The sequence below is a fragment of the Talpa occidentalis genome, unplaced genomic scaffold (assembly GCF_014898055.3).
Source record: "Talpa occidentalis isolate TD23 unplaced genomic scaffold, MPIMG_talOcc4v2.1 talOcc4.11, whole genome shotgun sequence".
Classification (NCBI taxonomy): Eukaryota; Metazoa; Chordata; class Mammalia; order Eulipotyphla; family Talpidae; genus Talpa; species Talpa occidentalis.
The window spans coordinates 78,453,282-78,465,482 of NW_023601104.1; the positions used below are offsets into that span (position 1 = coordinate 78,453,282).

The 12,201-nt window shown below is 43.8% G+C and overlaps 1 protein-coding gene across 7 annotated transcripts in view; it reads left to right on the forward strand.

Moving 5' to 3' along the window:
- The first annotated feature begins 4,505 nt into the window (after positions 1-4,505).
- The window catches only part of DCAF4 (DDB1 and CUL4 associated factor 4), a 31,795-nt gene continuing 24,099 nt past the window's right edge, over positions 4,506-12,201 (forward strand). For 4 of the 7 annotated variants that reach the window (XM_037503643.2, XM_037503642.2, XM_037503646.2 and 1 more), the window contains exons 1-2: positions 4,506-4,684; positions 10,040-10,176. The gene's annotated coding sequence lies outside the window, so the exon portion shown is untranslated. The remainder of the gene's footprint in view (positions 4,685-10,039; positions 10,177-12,201) is intronic. The other 3 variants (XM_054691456.1, XM_037503644.2, XM_037503645.2) reach the window with 3 other exon arrangements.

Consider the following 12,201-nt stretch of genomic DNA (forward strand, 5'->3'; position numbering starts at 1 on the left):
AAAAGTGACATAATTAAACACAACATGTGATTCTGAACTGGAAACTTTTGCCATAAAGGATATTAATGGGGGGCCTCCCTGGTGGCACAAGGGGTTAAGAAGCAACCTATGAAGCTGTCCGCAGCCTCTACAGCATGAGTTCGATCCCCTGGCCATTGAGGGAGCTGCCAACATGGCGCAGCAGACCGCTCCTGTCTCGCCCGCTCCTCCCCTCAGCAGTGTACTTCGGTTAATCTGCCTGTTCTGTTCCCCACTCTGTCTCTGGAGAATCCTCTCATCCCCCACACCTCTGGCCTGTACCCCAGCTCTTGTATGCATAAATAAATAAATCTTTAAAAAAAACTATTAATGGGGCTGAGAAATGGATGGTAGTGGTGTGTCCATGTTCATTTCCGATTTCAACGATTATATTATAGATACATAGGAGAATGCCCTCTTTGTAGAAAATATCAGCAAAAACTATTCCAGTATGAAAGTCCTCTGTACCATAGTTGGGATTTTTTCCTATTGGTTTGTGATTGATACAAAAACAATTGTTTTAAAAAAAATACCCAACACCTTGAACAGGCATGACATTCCAATCAATCAATATGTGTTGATTGAATTCATGAAAAATATAAATAACTACAACAAACATGCTTAGAAATAAACCAAATATTAACAGTGATTTGATGGCGGGATGTACTCACTTTGGGTAATTGGGGTTTTCTTAACTTATGATTTTTTTTTTAATTTCTTAAGTTTTCTGCCTCAAACAGGTTTATTGTTAATTTTGTCAGGATGCTAATTAGTTAAGAATAATATTTTAGGGCCTCCCCGGTGGCGCAGTGGTTGAGCACTGGGTTGCGAAGCTGCCGCAACCCCTGTGGCGCCGGTTCAATCCCCGGCTGCTCATTGGCCATAGGAGGAGGGTCCCACATGGCTCGCAGACCTCTCCTGCCGCCAGCTGCTCCCCTCAGCAGTGTACTCGGTCCTTCTGCCTGCTCTGCTCCCCGCACTGGCTCTGGTGAATTCTCTCACCCTCCCGCGCTTCTGACTGTACCCAGTGCTTGTATAAATAAATACATAAAATAAAAATAAATCTTTAAAAAATAATAATAATAATATTTTAGAGATTTTGATTATATTTCTCTTGTATTTATATTTTGGGTTGGTATCTCCTTGACAGGATTTGACATGGATACTCATTCCTTCACGACACATTTATAAGTCATCTCTTGAAATGGGCACCTTCTGCAGTTGGTTGCTGCATATATATATACAGCAACGTATGTTTATGGATGTGCTGATTTTTCTTCACTAACATTTAAGTTTTATATTTTAATAGGCAATATATTCACATAGTCAAAATTCAGCAAATACAATGAAGTAAATGGTAAAAAGCTCCATCCCATCCCTGTCTCCTAACCACCCAAGTCACCTCCCTAGAGGTAATCAATGTTATCAGTGTCCTATGTATTACTCCAGGGAAATAGACATACACACATATTTTTCACCCTCTATAAAACTTTCCGGGCTGGGGCCTCCCTAGTGGAGCAAGGGGTTAAGACATAACCTATGAAGCTTTCTGCAGCCACTGCAGCTTGAGTTTGAACACTGGCCGGGGAGCCACCCACATGGTGCAGCAGACCTCTCCTGTCTTACCCGCTGCTCCCATTCAGCAGTATATTTCAGTCAGCCTGCCTGTTGTGCTCCCTACTCTGGTGAAACCTCTCACCCCCATACCTCTGGCCTGTACCCCAGTTCTTGTATGCATAAACAAATAAATCTTTAAAAACCAAAAAAAAACTTTCCCTGCTGCTCTTTTTCAGAAAGAATCTATCTTGGAGGTAATTTATATTATTATATAAAGAGCCTAGTCATTTTTTTTAAGTGCATAGTATCATTGCCCTTAGAAATTATATGAAACTCTCACTGAGTATTGTTAACAAACTTATGAATTTTTTTCTATCTGGTGATGAAAACAATGTGTTAGAGGAGTTTTAAACTACATTTTCCTTATACTGAATGAGGTTGAGTATCATTTCACATTTATTTTCTTTTCTTTATAGTTGGTATAGCCACTGCTTATTTTCCTATTGAGTTTATTTGTTGGAGTACTTAATACATTAGAAAAACTTTTGTGTGATATGAGTTGCAGATGTTTTATACTAACTTGGATTAGTCTTTTAATTTTCATGAATTTGGGGCTTGAGAGTACAAACTCTGGAACTGGGTTCAAATCCTCTCTTTGTCATTCACCATCTACATGACTTTGAGCAAGTTACTTAACCTCTCTATGACTCAATTCATCCATAAAGTGGTGGAATTAACAGTAATTACCACACAGAGTAATTGTAATTAACAGAATAAATATTTAAACCAGGTTTAGAAAATATGTAGCACTAACAAGGACAATGAAAGTATTGGAGTTTTTTTTAACGTAGTCATGCCATTTCAAAGAAAAACTTGTATTTACTCTGGCTTCAAATTCTGCAAATGAAATGACTAAAAGAAATTACTTTTACTTTTGATAGTACTATGCACCGTCTAGCTACCAAGCCAAGCTCAAAACAGAGTCAATCTCTCAATTAAATAGAGCTGCAGACCAAGCAGTGAGGGGCTCTAGGGTGCCTTTACTCCTCATAACCATCTTATCACTATCCTCATAGGTAACTATGAGGAAACAGGGTTTCAGAGATGCCAAATGACTTACCCCAGGCCAAGTGTCCTTAATGTGTTGATTTGCAAAGACTGTTTAATCTTTCTTCTCCATTTGTCAGCTGCAGGTCAGTAGATATTCAATAGAGCCCGTGGGCTGGCTAGTTGCCTTTCATTCACTCAGCAAGCCCCAAGCCAACTCCTTCCAACTTCCTCCAGTGACCCCAGCTCTTAGGTTTAGAACCCATCAGACTCTTCCCACAGTTCATCAAATTCAGCAGATTCTCCCTCCTCTGAAATGTGTCTCCCACCTTGGCCCCCTTCCATCTCAGCTGCCATCATTTCTGGCTCAGCCCTGTAACTTTCACAGGGACTGTTGCTGCAATAAGCTCCTGCCAATCTGCCACCTGACCTCCACAATCTTCCTTCTCCGCTCCTCTCTGCAGTGCTGCCCACAGGACTGTTCCACAGCATGGCTCTAGCCCAGTCACTACAACTCTCAAACCTTCAGTACCTTTGCCTGCCTCTTTCCTTGACATTTGATCTGAGCTACCTTGTCAGTTTGGCTTCTGAGATTCCTCTCCCATGCAACCTTGAACAGGTTACCAGTCAGGTTGCTGAGCTTAGAATTTCTCTCTCTGCCCTCTCTTCCAGGCTCAAGCTTCATGAAGCTATCTTTAATTCTAACCTCTAAGGTCTCTTACGCCAATCACTGCCTCTCCCAATGCCACATCCTGCACATGTTTGTACACTCAAGACCGGAAATTCTACCTTCTTCAGTACTGACTGAAATGCTTTAACACATGAGTATGACACTACAACCCATTTTCTAAAGGGCCCAGCCACTTACAGGGGCCTGAGCTAAAGGGGCCTGCCAATAGCAATATCCAAGACTCATCCAGCCAAACCCAGCTCTCCTCACAAAACCGTCTGCTTCTGTCCAACTGCCCATCACAGGCTTCCATTTTGCTTTTAGAAGAAACTGGTGGCTATCAGTTGATACATGGAACAGGTACAGCTCACAGAAAACATTACGGAAATGTTGGTTGTATGAACAAACTTTGCTCTGGAGAGATAGAACATTACATCAATTTGTTTCAACAGAAGAAATAAAAAAAAGAGACCTGCCTTAGATCGGTCACACACCAAATAGGAAAAGAACTAGACTTAGCCGAGTTCTCCAGCTCCCAAGGCGGGGCACGCCCCTCTGCATCTAGGAGCCAAGCAAACCCAGCTCGGCAGTCTCAGCTACCTGAGGTCTCCACCACTTGTTAACCACCTGTTCTTTTTCCTCACCTTCATCTCAGAGCTTCCTTTGCCCTCCCCACAACACAATCTTTCCTCCTTCCTACGTCTCAGTTGTGAAGATAGTATCCGGAGCGAGGAGAGGACTAAGGATTAAACGGCTGCAGGCGGCGAGGTAACTGACTCCAGAGAGGGGTACCTAGGACACCGCCAAGGTGTTCCCGGGGTCTGGGAGCGGGCTCTGGCCCCGCCCCCAGCGCCGGTCCCGCCCCCTGAGCAGGTCCCGCCCCTAGCGCCGGCACCGCCCCCCAGCGCCGGCACCGCCCCCAGCGCCGGCACCGCCCCCAGTGAGGCCACGCCCCCAGTGAGGCACCGCCCCCAGCGCCGGCACCGCCCCCAGCGCGGCACCGCCCCCAGTGAGGCCACGCCCCCAGCGCGGCACCGCCCCCAGCGCCGGCACCTCCCCCAGCGCGGCCCCGCCCCCCAACGCCGGCCCCGCCCCCCAGCGCGTCCGGCCCTGACACGCCTGGCGACGCTAAACCTCCTCGCCAAGCCTGGGCGGGCTGAACTCCTAATCCCCGCCCACCTGGTAAAATCCACCCTATGACGTAGATAGTCGGAAGCCGCGTCCAATGACAAGGAAGAGGTGGCCGCTGCTGCCCTATCCGCTGCGACAACACCAGGACAGACGCCACTAACTGGCGGGCGCTCCTCCGGTCTTTCCGCGTCCTTCCACGTTTCGCCCGACTCCTGCCACTGCCCGGCCGGAGCGGGGGGACGGGAGGGGCCCTCTAATCTGGTGAGTCTGTGCAGGCCGGGGTGCCCTTGGGCACCGGTCCGGGGTCTGCTGCTGCTCCCCTCCCAGAGCTCGCGGTGGGGTAGGGGCGCAGGGGGAAGGCCGGAGGGGCGGGGAGGAGCCGAGCACGTGGAATGCCGGCTCGGCCGGGCCGGGGCGGGGATCCGGGCCGGGGCCGGCCCTGGCGAGCGCCGGGGTGCAGGATTAGTGGGGCGTGGAGGCGGGCTTGACCTGTGGAAGGTGGATCTGCACAGTAAACGTGGGGGTGGCGATCCCCGAGCCTCGCGGCTCAGTGTCCTCCCGAAGCAGTGAGAGCCATAGCACCTGCCAGTGGACAGCGGCGGCGGTTTCCCCGAAAGTGGAGGTTGTCCTAGACTTTTCCAGACAGGTTAGCAGAACAGCCGACGCACATTGAGCGCTTGCTGACTGTCAGGCACTGTGAGAAGTGCTTGGTAAGCGGTAGCTAAGTTTTCTGTACACCCAGCCGGTGAGGTAGTAGTACCATTTTTTTTAAGATCTATTTATTTATGCGCACAAGAACTGGGGTACAGGCCAGAGGTGCGGGGGTTGAGAGGATTCACCAGAGACAGAGTGGGGAACAACAGGAGGAATGACTCAAATACACTGCTGAGGGAAGCAGCGGGCAAGACAGGAAAGGTCTGCTGCACCACGTGGGTTGCTCCCTGGCCGGCCGGGGATCGAACTTGTGCTGCAGAGGCTGCGGACTGCCTCATAGTGTTGTGCTCAACCCCTTGCGCCACTACTGGGAGACCTCAGTAGTACCATTTAGACGCGCAAGAAGGCCTAACTGAGGTCGTCCCTTGCCCTGGGTAATTAGCAAATTTTAAGTGATGGAGCCGGGGTTTGAACCAAACTTTCCTGGGAAACCTCCACACCCAAGTCGTATGATAGGAAAACCACTTCTGACACTCTAGTGAAGCCTCAGTCGCCTCCCCAGTTGACCTCAGAAACCATGATCTCCTTCCTCTCCTTAATGGGGATGGAGTGGTTAACAGACATTGTCTTGTAATCAAGCAGCAAGAAGAAAATTGAGGCAGCAACTTCCTGAAGGAAACAAACAAAATTCCAAAGCCACCCAACTCTATTATTAAATAACAATGGAAGATGTAGTTGAGGTGGTGCCCTGTAGGTAACTCAGACCAGCAGGGTGTAATCCCTTTTCCTCCACACTGTCTTTCTGGATACCATATTTAGTCCTCTTAGCCTCGGTTTCCTTATTTGCAAAATAGAATTAAAAATACTAACTCTGAGTTGGTGAGCCCTTTTGTGTTCGACTTTACAAACATGACAGTAGCATTTTCCACTTCTCAATCCAGGTGTCTATAATCTTAATTCCCCGGTTGTTGGATATTTAGTATGTTTCACATGTTAAATATTATAGTATTACTGTAGTAAGTCTTTTTTGGCTTTGAAATATAATATACTCAAAACTTTTTTATGTGACTAATTCAGTGAGCTGTTTAGTGTAATCACCAGGTTATGCATCCATCACCAGTAATTCCGGAACATTTTTCATAACTCCGGAAAGAAACTCTGTGGCCCCAGTGCTGCCTTGGCACCTCCCAGAATTGTTTGCCTCCAGTTTTGGGGGGGAAAAGATGTCCTGAACAAACTCCACAAATAGGTTTTATGGACCCCTACCCCAGACCAAAGAGATCCAAGACACCAAGGACTACAAATCCCATAATGTCATCACCACTGAAGGAAGGATTGCTGGGAACTGAGGGTGGAGTTTAGCAGCCAGGTCTGGTATATAACTAGACATGTGGGCCTTGGGGGTCCTTGATTTTTCGCTGGCTTTCAGCACGCTATTGGGGTTCCAGCTCAGCAGAACTGGTAGGACACATTCACCAATTTATCTTTCTTTCTCCCTGAGTTATTCATTTCTTCATTTTCCTTTTTTGTAAATAAACCCTTTATTACCCATTTTGTGTGTGCCTGCAGTTGAGTCTTGTAATAAGTACCTTTTAAGTGTGCAGGTGAGGGCCCACAGTCAGGCCAGTCCATTTCACATTGGGGTTGCCCTGTAACACAACCACATGCAGGAGAGGATATGTGGCCCTGTGGCTCTGCTGCCCAATTTAGGGTTTAAGTGGGGGCAAGATGACTTCTTCCCCAGCCAGAATTACAGTCCTGACAGGAGGATGAACTGACACCCCCGCCCCGACCCCCCAGCTCCAGGGCCCATCGAGTGCAAGCTACCACCATCCTCTGGCCAGCATGCAGAAGCCGAGAAGGGAAGTTGCCAGCAACCTGCCAAGGCCCAGTGAGCTCCCATTCCACCCCAGAGCCTCCAGGTCCCCTGTAGGGAGGGGAAGGGATTTTTTTCAGCCCAGCCCCTCTGCAAAGGGTGTCTTGGGGGAAGGGAAAGGCCCCATTCTTATGCAGAAATTTGCCAAACTATGAGGCAAAGCAAATTCTAGATGAATGAGATCCAAAAGTGGGTGGGCCACTACAGCATCCCAGATTTAAAGTAGCACCTGAAAAACTATTCAGGAAGGCACTGATTTAAGGGTTATCGACAAGCTAAGGTTTTAGCCAACAGAGTTTAACCTTTAAAACCTCAAGGAAATTGTAAACATGAAATGGGGTCACCTCAAAGCAATTAATAGCAAGGACTAGAGAAGCTAAGGACAAGATGGCAAACCCCTCTAGATGATCAACATGTTACATCACAGGCAGAACCAGCTACAGAGAGCTACAGTGGGTCTGCCCACACCACTCTTATCTAGAGGAAATATTAGCAGTTTTGGAAAACAGAAGAAAGCCTATAAAGGCTGTATTTTCAGAATTTGTCACTATTGAAGTGCCTTTTCACAGCAAAACTTTAGCAGTATGCATTGCTACCTACCAAAATAGAAAAAAGATTGATAGGAATAAAATTTGAAAGTTTTCATAAGCTCTTGGTATTAGATATTGTAAGAGCAAATTCCAAGTTGCCTTTTCTGAGATCACTGTCAGCCCAGTGTGTATCCAGAACAGGAAAGGTGGCCACCTGCGGTGTAAGAAAGTGGAATAAGAAAGGATGGACAAGCAGTAGACAGATGATGAATTAGAGGTTACAAAATTGGTTTTCCTGAATTCACTTTGATTTTCCATTGTCATCTTAAAATGACTCAGAATCCAAAATTACTATTTAGTAAAACTTTACTGGCTTGCTATGTTAAACCTCAAAATGAAAAGCTTCCTCCTGCCTCCCCCTTTTTTTTTAAAAGAGATGGATTTCAAAGAATTACATATTAATGTGTTGTACCTAGTTTGGGGGTACACATTAGAAAACTAAAACCAAAAGATGGGGCCTCCCTAGTGGTGCAATGGGTTAAGCACAGCACTATAAGCTGTCTGCAGCATGAGATCCCAGGTCAGACAGGGAACTGCCCACATGGTACAGCAGACCTTTCCTATCTCACCCACCAGCTGCTCCCCTCAGCAATATATTTCAGTCGGTCTGCCTGTTCTGTTCCCCACTCTGTCTCTAGTGAATCCTCTCACCACCCCCCACCCCACACCCCTGGTCTGTATCCCAGTTCTTGTTTGCATAAATAAATAAATCTTTAAAAAATAAATAAAACCTAAAGATCTATCAAGTCCACTTAGCTTCTTTTAGCTTAGCTCCAAGAAAGGATCTTACTAATAATTCTGATTAAATACAAATTCTATTCAATGAAGCTTTAAATAAAAAGACTTGTTTAACTAACTGAAACATTGTTTCATCCTTTCATCTGTAAATTTACCTTTCACCAAGTAAAAAGGAAATATGACACCATTATATTGGCATTTTACAAATGCAAAAAGCGTAAATTTTACTTTAAATAAGTCACATTCAATCTGACTCTGGTTTTAAAACAAATAAAACTGTCACACTAAAGTATTTTATATGGTACTATGGTTATTGAAAAGCTAATGATTTGGTGGAATGTTGCCTAAGAAAACATAATTATATGGAAGGTCGTAAATCATTTAAATTCCTACAAAAATTTTGCCATACTACCACCTAGTTAATAAAAGGAAGTAACAGTCATTTTCATTTCTGAAAATATAGTTTAGTCAGAGCCTTTATCAAATTATTTGGGATAACTTGAAAAAATTATTACTCATAACAGAAAAATTGGCTTTCAAGCAGCTTAAGAAATAGGAAAAAACCTCTGCAGCAATAGTTACTCCCCATTTTCTACCTCTACTTCCAGTCCCTGGAACCCACTCCCCCTCCCCACCTTTATTGGTTTGTCTGTTCTGGAGATGTCATGTACTTTTGTTATAGGGCAGCCCCAATACTGAACGGGTTGCAATTAGCTATAGGACATCCTTTTCCCCCTAACACTTTGACTCAGAATATGTGACCTTTTATGTCTGTCATTCTTGTCTTAGTACATGTTTTCAAGGTTCATCCATGCAACATTCTGTTGTGTGAATGAGCCACATCATGTTTATCCATTCATTAGTTGATGGAAATTTGGGTTGTTACCATTTGGAGGCAATTATGAATAATGCTGCCAAGAACATTACTGTCCAGATTTTTATATGGCCATATGTTTTTGTTTCTGCTGGGTACATACCTAGGAGTGGAATTGCTGGGTCATGTGATAACTCCAGTTGAACCTTTTTTTTTTTTTTTTTTTAAGAATTATTTATGTATACAAGAGCTGGGGTACAGGCCAGAGATGCAGGAGGTGAGAGGATTCACCAGAGACAGAGTGGGGAACAGAACAGGCAGACTAACTGAAACACACTGCTGAAGGGAGCAGCGGGCAAGTCAGGAGAGGTCTGCTGTGCCATGTGGGTTGCTCCCTGGCTGGCCGGGGATCCAACTCTTGCTGCAGAGGCTGTGGATTGCTTCGTAGTGTGGTGCTTAACCCCTTGCGCCACCAGGGAGGCTCCTCCAGTTGAACCTTTTGAGGAACTGCCAAACTGTTTTCCAAAGTGGCTGCAGCATTTTCATTCCCACCAGCAATGTATGACTCCCACTTTCTCCACATCCTCACCAGTAGTTGTTATTATCCATCTTTTTTATATTACCATGCTAATAGGTATACAGTGGTATCTGATTGTGGTTTTGATTTGCTTGTACCTAATGACAAATGATGTTGAGTATCTTTTCAAATTCTAAGTGGCCATTTGTATATATTTTTGAAGAAATGTCTGGTTTTTGGCTTATTTTTAAATTGGGTTTTTATTAAATAATTTGTACAATCTAGACTACATACTTTGCAGACACGTGATTTTAAAATATTTCCTGCCAGGCTGTGGGTTATCATTTCACTTTTTAATAGTGCCCTTTGATGCACAGAAATTTTTAAGTTTGATGAAGTTCAGTATATCTACTTTTTCTTGTTTCAGGTCATGTCTAAGAAGCCATCTATGATCATGGTGATTTACATCATTGTTTTCTTCTAAGAATTAGCAATTCGAGATCTTGGATCCACTTGTGTTCATTTTTGTACATAAAATAGGTATCCAAATTTATTCTTGTACAGGTAAATACCCAATTCTCTCAGCAGTGGAAAAGACTGTTTTCACCCTACTCATTTGTCTTGGAATCATTGTCAAAAGTCAGCTGGGGGGTAGGGGGATGGGTGTGTGTGTGTGTGTGTGTGTGTGTGTGTGTGTGTGGTTTCTCTGCAATCAAGTTGTCTTCCCCTGAGTTATACCAAGGGTTTATTCTAGACTCTCAATTACTCTCAACTGATCTTCATTCTATCCTTGTGCCAGTACTGCAGTGTCTTGATAACAGTAGCTTTGTAGTAAGTTTTGAATTTGGGTAGTGTGAGTCCTCCAACTTGTTCCTTTTCAAAAGTATTTTTACTGTTCTGAGTCCTTGCATTTCCATGTGAATTTCAGGACTTGAAATTCATGGGGGGGGTGGGGGGGGTAGTGGGAAGGCTTTTGAAATTTTGGTAGGAGTTTTATCAAATCCATAGATCAGTGTGGAGGCAGTCTTAAGTCTCCCATTCCATATCATAGATGGGTGTCCATTTATTTAGGTCCTCTTTAACTTTATTCAATACTGTTTTATAGTTTCAGTGTACACATTATTATTTTATTAAATTTAGCCCTAAATATTTGGTTCTTTTTGATGCTACTTTTTTAGTTTTCAGAGTGTTCATTGTATATATAGGTTTACAACTTATTTTTTGTATCTTGAGCTTGTATCCTGCAGCCTGGCTGAACTCATTTATTAGCTCTAATAGCTTTTTTGTGGATTCATTGGGATTTTTTTATATTTAAGATCACATCATTTGCAAATAGAAACAGTTTTCCTTTTCTGTTTGAATGCCTTATATTTTTCTTGTCCAATTGTCCCTGACTAGAACTTTCAGTACAGTGTTAAGTAGAAGACATCCTTGTGTTCTTGATCTTGGGGGAAACATTTATAATCTTTCACCTTTATGATGTTAGCGCTGGGATTTTTGTAGATGACAAAAATCAAGGTGAGAGTTACAGTCCATTCCTTTTTTTTTTCCTTCTGAGTTTTTGGGTCATGACAGGATATTGGATTTTGTTGAATGTTTTTTCTGTATCTATTGAGACAAAAATGGTGGAGTTAGTTTACTTGGTTTAGTTTTTTCCCATTCTATTAATATGGTATATTACATTGATTGGTTTTAGTGTGTTGAACCAGCCTTATATGAATCCTAGTTGCTCATGGTATGTAATACTTTTTATATGTTTCTGAATTTGGTTCACTAGCATTTTGTTGTGGATTTATGTCTGTGTTCATACAGTATTTTAATTTATAGTTTTCTTGTGATGTCTGCCTTGTTTTGGTAACAGGGAAAACTTGCCATATATAGTGAGTTGTAGAGTTATAGTAAATATCTTGCATATAATTTTTACAATCTTTAGGCTATTTTCTTACGATCAATTCCCAGAAGAAGGCATATACATTTATAAGTTATTTGAAAAGTATTACCCATAAATCATGGGGGTTTGGGGCCTCCCTGGTGGTGCAAGGGGTTAAGCACCCCACTATGAAGCAATCCGCAGCCTCTGCAGTATGAGTTCGATCCCCGGCCGGCCAGGGAGCAACCCATATGGCACAGCAGACCTCTCCTGTCTTGCCCGCTGCTCCCCTCAGCAGTGTATTTCATTCAGTCTACCTGTTCTGTTCCCCACTCCATCTTTGGTGGATCCTCTTACCCCCCCACACCTCTGGCCTGTACCCCAGCTCTTGTATGCATAAATAAATAAATCTTTTTTTAAAAAAAATCATGGGGTTTTTGTGGCTTGAGATTAATATTGAGCCTTTTCAGAATAATGTTCTTTTAGAAATTTTTCTTCGTTAGTCTTTCCAGTACGTAAAAAGAGTTTCTGAAAGGAAAGCCAAGCTCATTCTCCACAACATTGTATTTCATGTGTGTGCTGTACAGGGCAGCTCCTAAGGACCTGGGATTCAGCACTTCACCCAGCTGTTGTTACTGAGAACTTCCTTTGTGCAACAGCATTTCTCAATCGCATCACTATTTGGAGCCAGTGGTTTGGTGTGGGGGCTGTCCTCTGCA